The sequence below is a fragment of the Vitis riparia genome, chromosome 2, assembly GCF_004353265.1.
Source record: "Vitis riparia cultivar Riparia Gloire de Montpellier isolate 1030 chromosome 2, EGFV_Vit.rip_1.0, whole genome shotgun sequence".
Taxonomy (NCBI): Eukaryota; Viridiplantae; Streptophyta; class Magnoliopsida; order Vitales; family Vitaceae; genus Vitis; species Vitis riparia.
In genome coordinates, this window is record NC_048432.1 from 16,364,094 (window position 1) to 16,379,889 (window position 15,796).

The window sequence follows — 15,796 nt, forward strand, 5'->3', positions numbered from 1 at the left end:
CAATTTTTTTTTTTTAATTACAATTATTTTTTTTGTTTGTGAGAAAGGTTGATTTATGTCGAAAATCTTAGGATTGATGGAAGTACGAAAAAAAGAGAAGAAGAAAAACAATTGAATTGACGTTTACTTTGTATTGCACAGTTTGCTGTGGCTCAAACTATCGCAAATATCGATTATGATGGAGTTGGAGCGATTCTTAGCGTATGGAATCTTCCGGTTCAAGCTCCTCAATACACTTCAGGTCGAGTAAAGATTAAAAATGGTGCTGAAAGCTTAGAAGCTGGGTGGACGGTGAGTGGACAAAAGATTTTGCTTGTGAAGAAAAATTAATGATTTTAGTTCACACATTCACACCTCATTGCTTTGGTATATATATCCTTAAGATCTTCGGTTCAGTTAGCAAATGTGTTCTCATTTATTCGTTCGTTTTGTGTTTCAGGTGAATCCGGGTTTATATGGTGGTGATAATAGAACCAGAATGTATATTTATACCAATGTAATAAGTTTAATTTAATTTAAACGATTACAATTAAACCTTTGGAAGAATACATGTTGACATTGTTTGTTCCACCATGAACAGGCTGGTCAAGCACATTGTTTCAACACACCATGTGGATTTATACAATCTTCAATAGATATACCTGTGGACATGGTTCTCGAACCAGTTTCAAGATATGGTGAAAAACCGTACGGAATAACCTTATCAATTTACCAGGTATGCACGACAGTTTTCTTCTCTTTTACTTGTTGGAATTAGCTATAAAATTAAGTTCTCACCTCTATTTTCCTCATTAATGTAGGACACGATTAATCTGAACTGGTATCTTAAATACGATGACAATCGTACCGTGATAGGGTGGTGGCCAAGTCAAATATTCACCAATTTAGGAAGCACGGCTACGGGAGCAGAATGGGGAGGAGAGGTATTCAGCCCACCGAATGTCCCTAGTCCAGGAATGGGTTCCGGTCATCGGATAAAGTTGGACACCAATTATGATGCATTTTGCGCACAAGCCAATATTGTAGTAAATAATACGATTATAAAACCTCCTAGGGACCTAGAGCAGTTTGCTGATAATTTTAATTTCGATATAACCAATAAAGGAGATGTTGGAGGTGACCCTGGTTATCTGATCCTTTATGGGGGTGTTTCTGGTGCAATTGGAAATTGATATTTAGTTTACTTTCTGGATCAAATGTACTTTCTCTACTCATTTTATGAATAAATCTATGCTCCTATAATCCTACTTGGGCTGATGTCTTGATTCCATAATTATGTACATTCTTGATTCTTTCAAAATTATTTTATATTATGTAATACATTACAAAAAGCTTTTCATAATGAATACAAATGAATGTACAAAAATGGTAATTTCGTCAAGAAGATGATTGTTGAGGATGGGTTCGGACCGGAATTCGATAAGTGGCATGGGTCTCCTTTGGGATAGAGTTGATGGAGAAAAGGGTGATCATGCACATAGGAATTCATGCATGTGGAAGGTGGAAGGAAAGGAACAGAAGGTAATGAGTATGAAGGTTGGGGATATGGGTTTGACGGATGAGATTTTGATGGAAAGTTTTGGAAAAGTTTTGGGTGGCTATGCATGCATGGGTCACATGCACATGGGCAGTATGGTGGTAGATAGGTGGAACTAGCAATGTGGCTGAGAAGTGGGTCCAATGCATCTTCTTTCTCCGTATCATGCCCAGAAATAGAAAGACTCCCAAGGTGATGAACCGCTCAGGCTTAAGGGTGAGCTGATGCCAAAGCTTCTTTTGGTACAAATTAGCAAGAGAGCTACATCACTTTGCCAGCTCCGGATGAGGTGTGCACAGTGACTCCAAGTGTTTCAAGGTGGCCACGCGAGCCATCTAAAGGTGGGACCCAGGGCTTAGGTGACTGTTATTAGTATGGGTGATTGCAATAAATCGAAACTGTTGATTTCTACTGCATGTCAATTGACCTGCTTTTCCTTGAACAGGTGGTCTGATTTTCCGGGATTTAGCTACATTTTAGCATATGAGATGCAACTTCTTTCTCTCATGAACCTCAATCAAAAGCTTGCATTAGGCTCACTAATGAAACCAGCCAGGTGTTTTGTATTCCACGCGCCTTTACCTTCATGCATGAAGCCTATCTGAGAGATATCCGTACAATCTCCTTCTGGACCTCGTTCTATGGAGCTAAACCCCACAGTGAAATGAATCAATCTCAGCTTTGGCCAGCAAAGAGAAAGAGATGACCACTCATTTCATATCCTCCATCTATAGCATTGACTATATTTCCACCCATTTATTTGATACACTATCCCAAATTTCACCAGAAATATTAAAATGAAGGAGAGCATTTAACAATCTCCTTATTTCAAAAGGTGCAGTCTCAGATAACAAATCAGAATCCCAAATCCACCCAGAAGTCACTCCGACATCATCAACCGTTGAGACACATACTCATGCACACTAGAAAAGTCCAAAATGGACTTTAAATATAAATAATTGGATGAATAAATAAATAAACAAATAAACATGGTTGCAAACATCTTGCAAAGAAACCAAGACAGAGCCAAAGAAACAAAACAGAATGATACAAAAATGGGAGAGTACAGAGTGTTTGGCTTCAAGCACTTGATTCCATAGCTTCTTCAAACTCAGCAAAAGTCCCCCTTTGCTTCTTCGGTTCTCTCTTTTTCACATTCTCTCAAAACCTCTCCTGAAAACCTTCTTCCTCTTCTCCTCTTCCCTTAGTCGGTACTCACTCCGTTTTTCTTCCTGTCCAAGCCTCCACCAGCTCTACTGCTCTCCATTTAGAGACGTCTCCATTCTAACCAAGGATTAAAATATCTGGATATATCATCGATATATCCAATATCCGTGGATACCGATATAAAATTCGGGAAGAATATATCTGTTAGCTAATTGTAAACCCCCATTTTGGGCTCACTTTCATGCAGCTTGTTTTGCCAAGTGTCAGGTTAGTGGGTTGGAAAAGTGACACCCGTAGAGGGAGTTTCAGAAGGGTTTTAGAGTTCAGGAGGCTGTTAAGAGAAGGTGTGCTGCTGCTGGGGGGGGGGGGGGGGGGGTGGGGGGGGTGTGAGGGATATTTTGGAGAGCTTTCCTTTGGCTTGGACGTCAAGACAGAGGAAAGGAGAGGATCGGAATTTTCGAGGCTGCTGGTGAGAGAGTAACAGAGAGATATCTTCAGGTAGTTCGGAGGGCAAGACGTCCAGGGGAGTGTGAGAAACTGGGAGTTGCAGGCTGTTTGAGAGAGGGTGATTCTTGTGGCTGGTTGCTTGAGAGGAAAGGCAACTGAAAGCTGAAACAGAGGAAAGAAAGGGAACATTCTCAGGTACGTTTGCTAGACCACATTTTTGATTGCCATTGATATCATTTGGGTTGCTGTGACTATGTTATAATATGTCCATGCTTTGTGCTTCATACAAAATTTGTTTTAGAGTGATCTGATTCCTTTTTAGCTCTCCTTTGGGTGTTTGAGACATATCTATGGGATTTTATTTCCACCTGGTTTTCCCACCCATGCATAAGCCCATTGACTTTCATATGAAAAAGTGAAAAAGGGCTTAGTTCAATGTTTTCTTTGGTCCATTGGATGTTCTGTTTTTATGCCTGCTCCTTTGCTATTTACTCTCTGTTCCCGGTGACTATTGGTATTCCCGAGGAGAAGAGCTTTGCTGCTACGATCAGGAGGGACATTGAGGAGAATGAGATTCACATGTGGGAACTTGGTGATGCTCCGTCATCCAAAGCAGAGGATGAAAGAATGAAGACTCTGGATGATGTGTGAAACACATGCAGATGTATCTTGTGGCTTCTTTGGTTGTGCATGATATTTGATTTTTGAATCTCACACATGGACTGTAACAAGGAAGAAGCCTTGAGGGTCAAAGTAATTGTAGAAAAGAAGATGCAAAGCGGTGACTCCATAGGAGTCTAGAGGATGGCACCAAGGGCTCAACAATTTTTACCTGAACTTGAGAACCATTTCCCAGCCGCTAACTGTATGTAACGTTCATTGTTCTGCCCAAAACAAGCTGTACGGGACCGAAATGGATCGGTATGGAATCCTTTGAGTCTAAAGTGAATGAGGCCAAGGCAATGGTAAAGTTCTAATTGAAGAGAGTCCTTTGCATGGGGGTTGTTGTGGGTAACTGCAGTATGGAGGAGAAGCAGATCTTTCAAAATGTGCAACTGAGCGTTAATTTCCTTGTCTCCTTGTTGAAGAAAAACTGGCAACACAAAGCATCACTGTCCATCCGACAGTTGCTGGATTCTTGAAACCAATAAATAAATAAAAAACCTTGAATTGCTCTGTTGCCTCTTCTTTTTCAACTGTTTTTGAAGGTGGGGATTGTAAAGTTGATCTTCACAAATTGCTAGAAAAGCAAAAAGAAAAAAAAAAATCAGCAAGTTAACTGATACATCCAAGAAGGAAATTTCGGAATACATCACTTTTGAGGTTAAAGCTGATATAAAGGAACTGATGGGCTGCTCTTCCTGTAACTACTTCACGCTCATGCCCACGCTCATCTCCTTCAGTCATCGGAGCTGTTTCCAGTGCTAGGTGGCACCTTAGGTTCCGTTTCAGCAGCATCTTCTGGTAGGGGACTGATTCATTTTGCTCCACTCCAAAGAAGCTTCGAACCGCCATCTGTCGCTTCTCAAGGGCATCATAATCAAGGCCATTGTCCCCTTTCATATGCTGGACACTCAAGAATCTCTCAAGGCCATGTAGGATACCTCGGATATGCGCCTAAACTTGTGGCTGCAGTAGCCTATGGTGGAGGACGTGGGAGATACTTGGCTAAAGAACCTGATGAATTTGTGAGATTTGTTACAGCCATGAGTGGATGACGTCTTCCTCATCTTTGCATGGCTATACATGCCTTCACAAAACCCATACACGTCACCATGCCCCACATCATCCATTTTCATTCCATCACTTAATACCCACAAAGTCCTTTGATCTCATTATTCAACCTTCTCACACCCATCTCCTGCACCACGTATTCTTCATTCATCTACCCACTTCTCTCTCTAAACATCCATACCCTTGTTCCAATACAAGCTCTATTCCGTCATCAATCTCCGAAACCTAAGAAATCTGTAAACCATCCTTGGTAACATACACTACCCTCTTGGCTGCCTTGACCCTCCAGAAGCACTTCGATTCCATTCATTCAATTATCTCTCAGGTGGAAGAAAACGGAATGGAGCCTGATTCTATATTCTTTAATGTTGTTATAAAAGTTTTTTTTTTTTTCGAATCTGGAAATATGCAAGAAGCCATGAAATACTTCTGGAAGATGAAGGAAAATGTTGTGTATTCCAGGTTCAAGAGTGTCCGTGTCCTCTTTGGAAGGCGCACATGAGCAGATCAGTGCAGTCATCTCAACAGCTTTGAAGAACAGCCCATTTGTTTACGTCAGTGTCATTTGTAATTTGCCCGCTATCCCTCATGCCTTGTTCTCGCTACCATCGACACCGGCAGCCAGTGCTAACAGCGGAAACATTAAATACTAACCTTGAATCGATTTCTCGTTTTTGACATTTGAGATTGTTCAGATGCAGAGCAAGAGTCCGCCACTGTGAACCATTTCTGAACGCCATGTCTCCGTGGGAATGATAGTGAGGTTCAGAGAGATATTCTGGAGAATGTGAACGCACTAACGATCCTTGTGATGCAAAGGGTGATTTAAGGCTCGCAAATGACGCCGATATGTGGACCCGGATCTGTGACAGTTGCTGAGGGAAAGATCCTGCTCCAGATTCATCGCCGTTATCAGAGATCATAGATGAGAACGGCAACGTTGTCAAGGAGCTCTACGCCAGGGAAATCAGTTTTGAAACTAAGAGCAGGTATTGATCGTTTTATTGGTGAATTAGCTTAAAAGGCTGGCCAGGTTACCTCTTTGGACTTTATTGGAAGTGTTATAAAAAAAAGTGAAAGCATAAATGGGCACTACAAGAATGTCAAGTTTATGTGTGCTGATGTGGCATCTCCAGAGCCGAATTTTTCAACAGAATCAATGGACTTGATATTCTCCAATTGGCTTCTGATGTATCTTTCTGATAAAGAGGTTGAGGAACTGGTTGAAAGAATGGTCAAATGGCAAAAAGTCAGCTCACAGGATGATAAGGGCTTCCAGAAGTTCATGGATAATGTTCAGTATATGAATGTGTCTTTGGAGACGGCTTTGTAAGCACAGGAGGGATTGAGACAACAAAAGAATTCGTGGGATAACTGGACCTTAAACTTGGCTAGAAGGTCCTAGGTGTGGACTCTGGCATTGGAGGAGGCGACTCCTATATGGCAGGGAACTTTGATGTTGAGGTTGTTGGTATTGACCTCTCCATAAATATGGTTTCCTTTGCCCTTGAACGTGCTATTGGACTCAAACGCTCAGTTGAATTTGAGTCAGTTGACTGCACCAAGAAATCATATCCCGACAACACATTTGATGCGATCTAGCAGCCTTGGTGTTACTGATCTGAACCATCTCTCACTGATGGAATTAGCCTGCAACTAAAGCATACTTCCATTCCCTTGGACCCACTCCTGTATGGTTATACGTGGCCACTTTTGGCACCTCTTGTATTATCTTTCATATCCTCATCCTCTGATTTTGAAAATAATTTTCTCTATCCCCATTTTGTAAATATTTTTCTAATTCTGGTTTTGAAAATAACTCATTTCTTTAATTTTTCATTTCTTAGGGTTTTAGGTTATCAAAAATCTCATTTTCAATAAATTTGGCTACCACTTTTCTCCCTAACAAACCATTTTCACATCTCTTCTGATTTTGTTTAAAAAATATTTTAAAATAAGCATAAATTAAATTATGTAATTCCAAGTGATGAAATTTACAGAATTAATTCATACAAAAATAAAAGGGCATTGGTGGGGGCCCGACATATGTGATTTTATAATTGATTGATTGATTGATTGATTGATTTGATTGCTATGCATGATTGATTTACTCTATTCCACTCTATGACATGCATGCGATTATTTTGTGTTTGATTGCTAACATTTGTTTCCCTTGAAGTAAACCGGTTCATCACTCAAATACATTTTTTGTCTTTCCTATTCATTCAGTTATTTTGTTTTGAGTGACATTCATTTAGTATCCATACTCGATTAATCAATTGTCATGATTGCTGCATTTTATTAGTAGAGACCCGTTTCGAGGGACTTAGAGGGGTGTTACGGTCTTTACCGTACCTTCTCAATAAGTAACCTGACCCTCAAGCTTGATCCGGTTTTCACAAATCACCTTTTCCAAATAAGGAGTCACACTTATGGTTTTCTTTCTTATTTTGTTTACCCTTTAAAAAATAAAACAAAAAAGTGGCGACTCAAGTCTTTTTTTTTTTAAATCAAATTTTCACCAAACAAATAAAAAAGCGAGTTCATAGTGGGAAATGCATGAGCTGAAATGCGGAGTCCACACTAATATTTTCAGATATTTTATCAATTTTTTTATTTTTTTTCCTATTTCAACCGATATTTCTAGATATTTTACCAATATTTCACTTATTTTTTATTTTTTATTATTAAATAAATAAATTATAATTATTTTATTTTCATATTTGATTTAATTTATTACCAAAAATATAAAAACATAATTTTCTTAATAAGTCTTTTTTATATAATCTATATATTTATTAAATATTAAAAAATATTAAAAAATTATGCATATATTATTATTTATTTGATATCATTGAAGACATTTAAATTAAAATAGACCATAATTTTAATATTAAATATATTTTAAAATTATACATATTATCATAATAATATTATAAAATAATCTATAATGCAACTTAATAATAAATGTATATTTATAAAATTTATATTTTTTTTATCCATGTAGAGGATATTATTATCAAATATGACAAATTATATATATATACACTAAAAATAATTTTAAAATATCTATTTTACTTCTTATATAATTTTTAATTTTTTTAATATTTTTATAATTTTTATTAATTTTGTGTCAAAATATTCATCGATATGTCTTCGATATATCAATAAAATCAAAGTACCGATATATATGTGATAACCGATTATTTTCATCATTGATTCTAACCACCATCATGTCGTCCTATGTAGTGATAGTGTCATTAACCTACCCAAAAAAAAAAAAAGCTTCCAAGCGGCCAAAAAGTGGTGACAAAAATCCCATAAACTGCAATTAATAAAAGTACTTTAAAAAAACAAATGTCCCTTAAAAGAGGTCCACAAATGGACATTTTTGTAAATATTTGGATAACTCATTAAAAATATATGTATTTCAAATTAATGATAAAGATAAATATTTGAGATTCTTTTTTTCTAAATATTTTCATATTAATGAATCAAATCTCATTTTTCCCTATTTTATATACAATTATATAAACATATATTACAAATTAAATAAAATAAAATTATTGTAAATAAATAAATTTTAATTTTCGTAACTTTTGTATAATAACTATATAAAATATATAAATAGAATTGTTAATATTTTAAAATAAAAAATATTTATAGATACATCATCATTCATTTCTTCTGTTCAACGTATATTTGCTTTCCGGTTATTAATCATACAATCCTCAAATTTTTAATATAAAAATTAATATTATTTTCTATCTTGGTTACTTGGAAGACTTGTACGAAGATAGTAAGGGACAGAAAAAGGTAAGGTTCGTTGGTTTCATTAGGAAGTCATGTGTGTAATTCCAGGGCTGGATCCACAGCCAAGAGAAGTGGTCATCACATCCCATGTTCAGGTGATTAGTGTGGAGTGTATTGATGGTCCTGCAATGGTTTTGACTCCTAAGCATTACAAAAAATGCTTAGCTGTTGTTACACATACACTTTCATCTGGAATTCATTTGTGTTGTAGCCAGTTTAAGAACAATAAGGTCAAGCCCTTCATTCTAACTATGTTACATGGGTACCCAAAATTGAAGTCATTGTTTTGTAACGGTGGAGTTTATATGCAATCTCAATTGGAGGTCTGAAGGATGTTCAGGAAGTTCGAGACCAGCTCATCTTCCAATCAAATTCCACAAAGAGCGTTAACTGGCAGCAAGCTGGCGCAACTCATTGGGAACCACCTCCTGAACTTGCACACGGATGGAAAAACATGTGTCCAAATGTGCTGAAATCTTTCTACATATGCGAATATCATGCTGGAATTAGTGGATCAGAGCAAAAGACATCATCTCTCACTGAATCTATTGATAAGAATACCAGTGCCAAGAAGCAATCAGGAAAATAAAACTGGGTGAGATTTCCAAGGCAACTATGAAGTTCAGTGGGTATAGATTTCCACTTAACCAATCAAACAATGTTCTGTGTGGTTGTCAATTGAAGAAGACAGAATGGGTAATTGGCATAGTAATGCACGCCACCTACCTCTCCATCAATGCCCCACTCATGCATGGCCACTCTCCAATGTACCACCTTGAAGTAAACGTGTGTCATCCTCTTAATTCTTCACCATTTGATGTCAAAATTTAATTTTCGAAACTCCATTTTTTAAAACTCTAATTTTTAAATTTAATTTTCAAATAATTTTTGAAATTTCAATTTTCAAATAATTTTCAAAACTCTATTTTTTCTAAACTTAATCTTCAAAACTCCAATGTTCAAACTTTTAATTTTTAAATTTCCAATTATCAAAATTTAATTTTCAAAACTCAAATTTTCAAATAATTTTCAAAACTCCAATTTTCAAATTTAATCTTCAAAACTCCAATTTTCAAGTTTAATTTTTAAATAATTTTCAAAATTCCAATGATCAAAATTTAATTTTTAAAACTCCAATTTTCAAATTTAATTTTCAAAACTTCAATTTTCAAAACTCTAGTTTTTCCAATAATTTTAAATTCTACTCCGGTTTTCAAATAATTTTAAGTTGTTTCTTTTGTTCTTCCTTCCTTAGGGTTTAGGGTCACCAAAAATCTCGTTTTTAATAAACTTGTCACATTTTCTTTCAGGTAAGCATTTTCACAAATTTTCTTTTATTTTAAGATAATTTCTCATTTTTCTCGATTTTTACTAAACATGAATGAATTTTTATAATTCCACAATAATGGAAATTATGAAATTAATTCATGCAAAAATCAATAAGGTTTTGGTGAGGCCCCATATATGGGTTTTCTCTTATATTTATTAATTGCTATGCTTAGTAAATGTTCTCTGGGACATGCATGTGGTTATTTTGTATTTGAACTAATCTTATTTTCATAATAACATATTATTATTTGTTGTAAAGGTACACTCCCAATCCCACTTTGTTATTTATTCTCCATGCAAGATTGACTTCCAGTGTGTGATTATTCTTTGGTAACTTGACCCCACACCCAAACTCGGTTTTTTATAGGCTTTTTTTTTTTTTCAAGAGTCATACCCAGGGTTTTTCTTTCTTATTTTGTTTTTTCCTTTTAAAAATAAAATAAAAATAAGTAGCGACTCCAAATCTTTTCTAAAAATCATATTTTTCAACAAATAAAAAGCAAATCGCGACATCGAGTGGGAACGCATGGAGTAAAATGTAAGGTCCTTATTATTATTGCCATCAATATAAAATGTTTTACAATATGGTTGTACTTTGATATATAGTATAAAAATAAATAAATAAACAATTAATTTATATTAAATAAATTAATCATAATTAAAATAATTATATATTACTAAATTTATTATTTATTATTTAATAAACAACCTTATTACTTTTTGAATTGATAATTATGATTAAATAGGATTTGTTTGACAATATTTCCTCTTAAAATTCTAGGAAATAAAAAAAATATTAATCTTATTTAAATAGCATTTTTTTTTGCACAATATTTCCTAAACTTTTAAAAAACTAAAATAAGAATCCTACGAGATGTTTGTTTCTAGAGAGAAAAAAAAAATCTCAAATAATAAAATATATAAAAGGAAGGGAAATATTTATATGGAAGAGTCTAGTTGTCAATTGATTTAAATGACATGATAAGTAAAATAACATTTTTTGGAATAATTGGATGACTAATTAAAAGTGCATGTATTTCAAATTATTTTTAAATAGATGAATTTAATACTAATTTAGAGTTTTATGAGTTTTTTTTATATATATATTTTTATATTAGTGAATCAAATCCCACTTTTCCTATAAAATATGTACACTTGAATGATAAAAAAGCATGGTTAGCTTCTTAGTCCCCCACAAACCTAGCAAAATTTTGAAACCCATATTATAAAAATCGGAAAATTTGATTCTTCTTAAATTTTTTTCTTAATAAAAAAAATAGAAATTTCAATTTAAAAATATAAAAATTATGAAATAATTAAAATTTAAAATTTAAAAATTTTATTTTCCTTGATTTTTTTCTTAATAAAAATGATTAATTAGTCTAATTTTAAAAATTGATTAACTATTACTAATTATAAGTGTATTGTATTATTTTTTAGATGAATATTACAAAAAAAAGAAAGCTAAGAGTTTATTTATTTTATGGGCATAGAAAAACTCATCTCATTTTTTTCAAATAAAATTATTTCTTTATTATTTATAATTAATAAATAAGAAATATTAGTATACAGATAATAATTACTTTTTTAAATGATTAATAATTAAAAAATATTTCTTTTAATATTAATTTTTATTAAAAATTAATTTATATCAATTAATTTTAAAGTAAGAAATTAAATTATTTTTCTATATTTCTTTTATTTTAAAATTTAAATTAAAGAATCATATTTTCAATTTAAAAGCTTATCTATTAAAATTAATTTAAAAATTAAAATGAAATGAAATTATTCATTTAAAAAAAATTAACACACTAAAAAAAATCGGTAATAAATTTATTTTTTAAAAATTCAAATTAAAAAATGATAATAGATTTGATATTTTTTTAATACTAGAATAAATAAATTTCAAAATTTGTTTTAAGCGTTTTAATTTTTATCAAGTTTATAAACACTTTTTTAAATATAATTTAATTTAAGAAAAATTAATATGATAATACTCATGTCCGTTTATTTATATCAATAAGATATGTTAAAGATTTTATAAATTAAACCATAACATTCATTCACCAACTTGAAGAAGAATATTCAAATATAAAAAAATTTATTACATATAATTCAAATTGTGTACAATAAAGTCTAATCATCTAAACTATAACCACTATAGTCATGACGACAAAGTGGACAATGAGAATGAGATGTAAACCAAGAAGTGATACAATGAGTATGATAAATGTGTCTGCAGGCCGGGAGGCTGATAATCTCATCCCCATCTGCAAACGCATCTAAACATATACTACACTCTGTGTACATCTCATGCTCAGAAAACCTAGAAATAGGAAATAAATTTATTTGAACTCTATTGAGTTCTATATTCCCTATTTGATTATCTAGTTCACTATCTGAATCTATATTATGTGATTTACATAACCTTAAAATAAAATAACATATAAGTAATACTACACTAATTGCTACAACTATTAATACAATATAAATAGACTTTGCCTTCTCATGCCATTGAAAATGGGCCTGACGTGCACCATGTACGATCCCCATATTGCTCAAAATAATAATAAATAGGAATAGGAATGAACATATGTGCCTGTAAAAAAAAAAAATACAATAATAAGAACAATATTAATTAAAATTTTTTTTAAAAAAAAATTACTATAAATTGTGTGAACAGATGAATAAAAATATTAAAATTTCCTATAAAAATTCATATTAATATCAATTTCTTATACTTAACTTATACTTGTATACATTATTTTGATTAATTACTTATAATTATTAAGTGTTTCTTGGATATAATTTGTGATTTTTATTTTTAAAATTATAAAATAGTAATAAATTTTGTATAGAATTGAAAAGGTTATATATAATAGGAGAAATAAATTTTGATTTTTTATAATTATTTTTATATTGATAAATGAAAGCCACATTGTTTTAAATGTTTAAAACAATGTTTTAAGACCATAGTCCATGAACTGAAACCGCTAAAGAGGTTAGTTCTCAATTTAGAACAAAGAACAAAAGGTGAGTTATGAATTTAGAAGAAAATTGACGGATTATGTAGGAGGATAAGGTCACTTCAACGGGGTGGGCTGTTTTCTTAGGAGCTATCAAATTTAAAGACCTTATTCTGGTTTATGTTATGGGATGGTGTACAAAGCAACAAAAAAAAAAAAAGAAAAATCATTGTGGTATGACTTATGAGAACCATTTCTTCACACAAGAAGAATAAAAAACAACTATATATTTTAGAATTACTTAATACTGTCATAAACCGAATAAGATCATTATACAAAGCACTACACCACATCATTAATTCATATGTTTCATTTCCCATAGACCTCTATTTTCTAATGTTATCACTACACTCTATCTCAAATTTTCAAATAACACCCAGAACCATAAAAAGAAAGAGATTAATTTCAGGATAACCACAACACAATATTTTGATGTTTGCAATCCATCAATCATGCACTAATACGGAGTGTAAAAGTGAACAACAAATAACGCTATATACACCCATTTCCCAAAAGGTGAACCGCAAATAATTATTATTTTGTAAATGTGATTGACATAAATATTATTATGAAAAAAAAATATCTACGTGCAATGATATATCGGTTTTAATATATAATTTATTATTTATCTTATTAAATTAATTTTAATTTATAAAATATTATAACTTTATTATTATCATTATTATTTATATTTTAGTTTTTTTAAATAATTTTAAATTTTTAATATTTTAAAATAAAAACATTCAAAGTATAAATATAAAAAATTTAAAAATGAAGTGATAGTAATTTTTTAGAATATGATTAATGAGATAAATTATGATATATTTAATATTAAAACTATAATTTATTTAATTTAAATATAGTGTAAAATAAATAATGATAAATATATGATTTTTTAATATTTATATTTTTTATATTTAATTATCATATAAATAATATAAAAAAATATTTATTAAAAAAATTATAATATTGATTTTTATATTTTTATTAATCAATTAAATATAACTTAAAATAAAATAATTAGAATTAGATATTTTTTTAATGATGAACCTTAACAAATTTAAATTAAATATATATTATCAAATAGTATCATAGTCCAAGGGTAGCAGAGATTGAACCGAAGCCACGGTTTTGATTTAATAAAAATTAAAATGGATAATTAATAATAATTATTTATATGGAGGAAAATTGTTCCATGATTTGTTTCCTTTTTTTTATCTCTACTAAATCTAAAACTCAAAAGGCCACCCACTTCTCTCACTCGAGGCGTCAAGAAGCCCTTTTCTGAACTTGCCCTCCAGACGAGAGAGTCACTAGAAAGGCCCTATTTTCCTCTGCCACTCTCACTCGAGGCATCAAGAAGCCCTTTTCTGAAGTTGCCCTCCAGACGAGAGAATCCCTAGAAAGGCCCTATTTTCCTCTGCCATTCTCAATCCTCGCAGGTACTTATCTAATCATTTTTTTTTTTTTTGCAACAACCCCCGTTTGATTCCCGAGAAAATCCATCCCCCATTTGATTTCCGAGAAAATCCATGCAAAACCCCAAGGAAAACCAAAAAAATTGTTTTTTTTTTCTCCCTGTGTTTTCTGGATCTGTTCTAGGGGTCTCTTTGCTTTTATGCCACTGGATTTAAATTTCACGAACCCTAAATCCGCGATTTTTGAGCTAGGCTGAAGAAAGCTACCTTTGCCCGCAAATCATGATCAGATTACCAAATAGCATATTATTTGTTTTTTAAAAAAAATAAATTGGTCAGATTTTGTATCCTGCGTGGGCTGGACGGTAGGAAATATCGGGAAATTTCCCGAAATATCGGTGATATTTCCGAAAAATTACCAAAAATTTTCATCGACCGGTAATCGACGAATATCGTGTCGGAGCCGGCCGATATGCGAAATTCCCGAAATTTTTCGATATTTCAAACACTGTTTACAACATACCCAACACCCGACACCCGCGAAGCAGAATATGTGCAACAAAGCAGTGAAGAGAAAAACAGAAACCATACCTGTGTAATCTCCACTCAAGCAATGTGTGAAAATCCCTCATTTCCCTTAGCTTCCAAGATCAACGACCTCCGATTCCTTTCTCTTGCTTCCCCTCTCTTCTCCCTCTCTTCTCTAATAGGAGACCTTTCTCTTGCTTCCCCTCTCTTCTCCCTCTCTTCTCCCTCCTTCTCTAATAGGAGACCCCCACATGACGGGCTTTCTAAAATGGAATAAAAAGTCTCATCATATCTCTATTAGTAGAAACAGCTTTTATATATATATCAAGCCAACTTTTTTGGTTGATGGCGTGACAAAGTGGTTACAATGCCTGGGTAATTATATGTTTTGCTTCAAGCAAATCCCTCTTTTCCCTTGGCTTCCAGATCAACAGCTGATTCCACATGACGGGCTTCTCCCTTCTTCTTTAACAAGAATAGATGTTAATAGATGGTTTTTTTATTTTATTATTATTATCCTGGATTCAAGTGTTCATTAGATGGTTTTTTTATTTTATTATTATTATCCTGGATTCAAAGTGTTCATTCGTATTAAGATTGTATTATCTTATTTTATATTTTTAATTTACCTCTGATTCTACGAATTTTGTTGGACAGAGACATTCAAACCCGTTTAGTTTGCTGACATATGGGTATTGGGTCCCACCGGTGTTTGGCAGCTACCATTATCCAAACTACATGGGGTGCCATCGCCCCAATTTTGATTTCGTTTTAAATACAGTCGTATGGGTTGAGGG

At 32.6% G+C, this 15,796-nt stretch overlaps 2 long non-coding RNA genes and 1 pseudogene across 2 annotated transcripts in view; 2 read left to right on the forward strand and 1 right to left on the reverse strand.

Annotated features, from left to right (window-relative positions):
* Positions 1-15,796, reverse strand: part of LOC117905273 — a 98,572-nt pseudogene that overhangs the window by 46,406 nt on the left and 36,370 nt on the right.
* LOC117905326 overlaps positions 1-15,796 on the forward strand; it is an 85,575-nt gene that overhangs the window by 24,396 nt on the left and 45,383 nt on the right. The gene's annotated exons all lie outside the window — the stretch shown is intronic.
* On the forward strand, positions 202-646 carry LOC117905322. Its single transcript, XR_004649720.1, has 3 exons — positions 202-291; positions 440-496; positions 581-646. It is a non-coding gene; the product is annotated as an uncharacterized LOC117905322 (long non-coding RNA).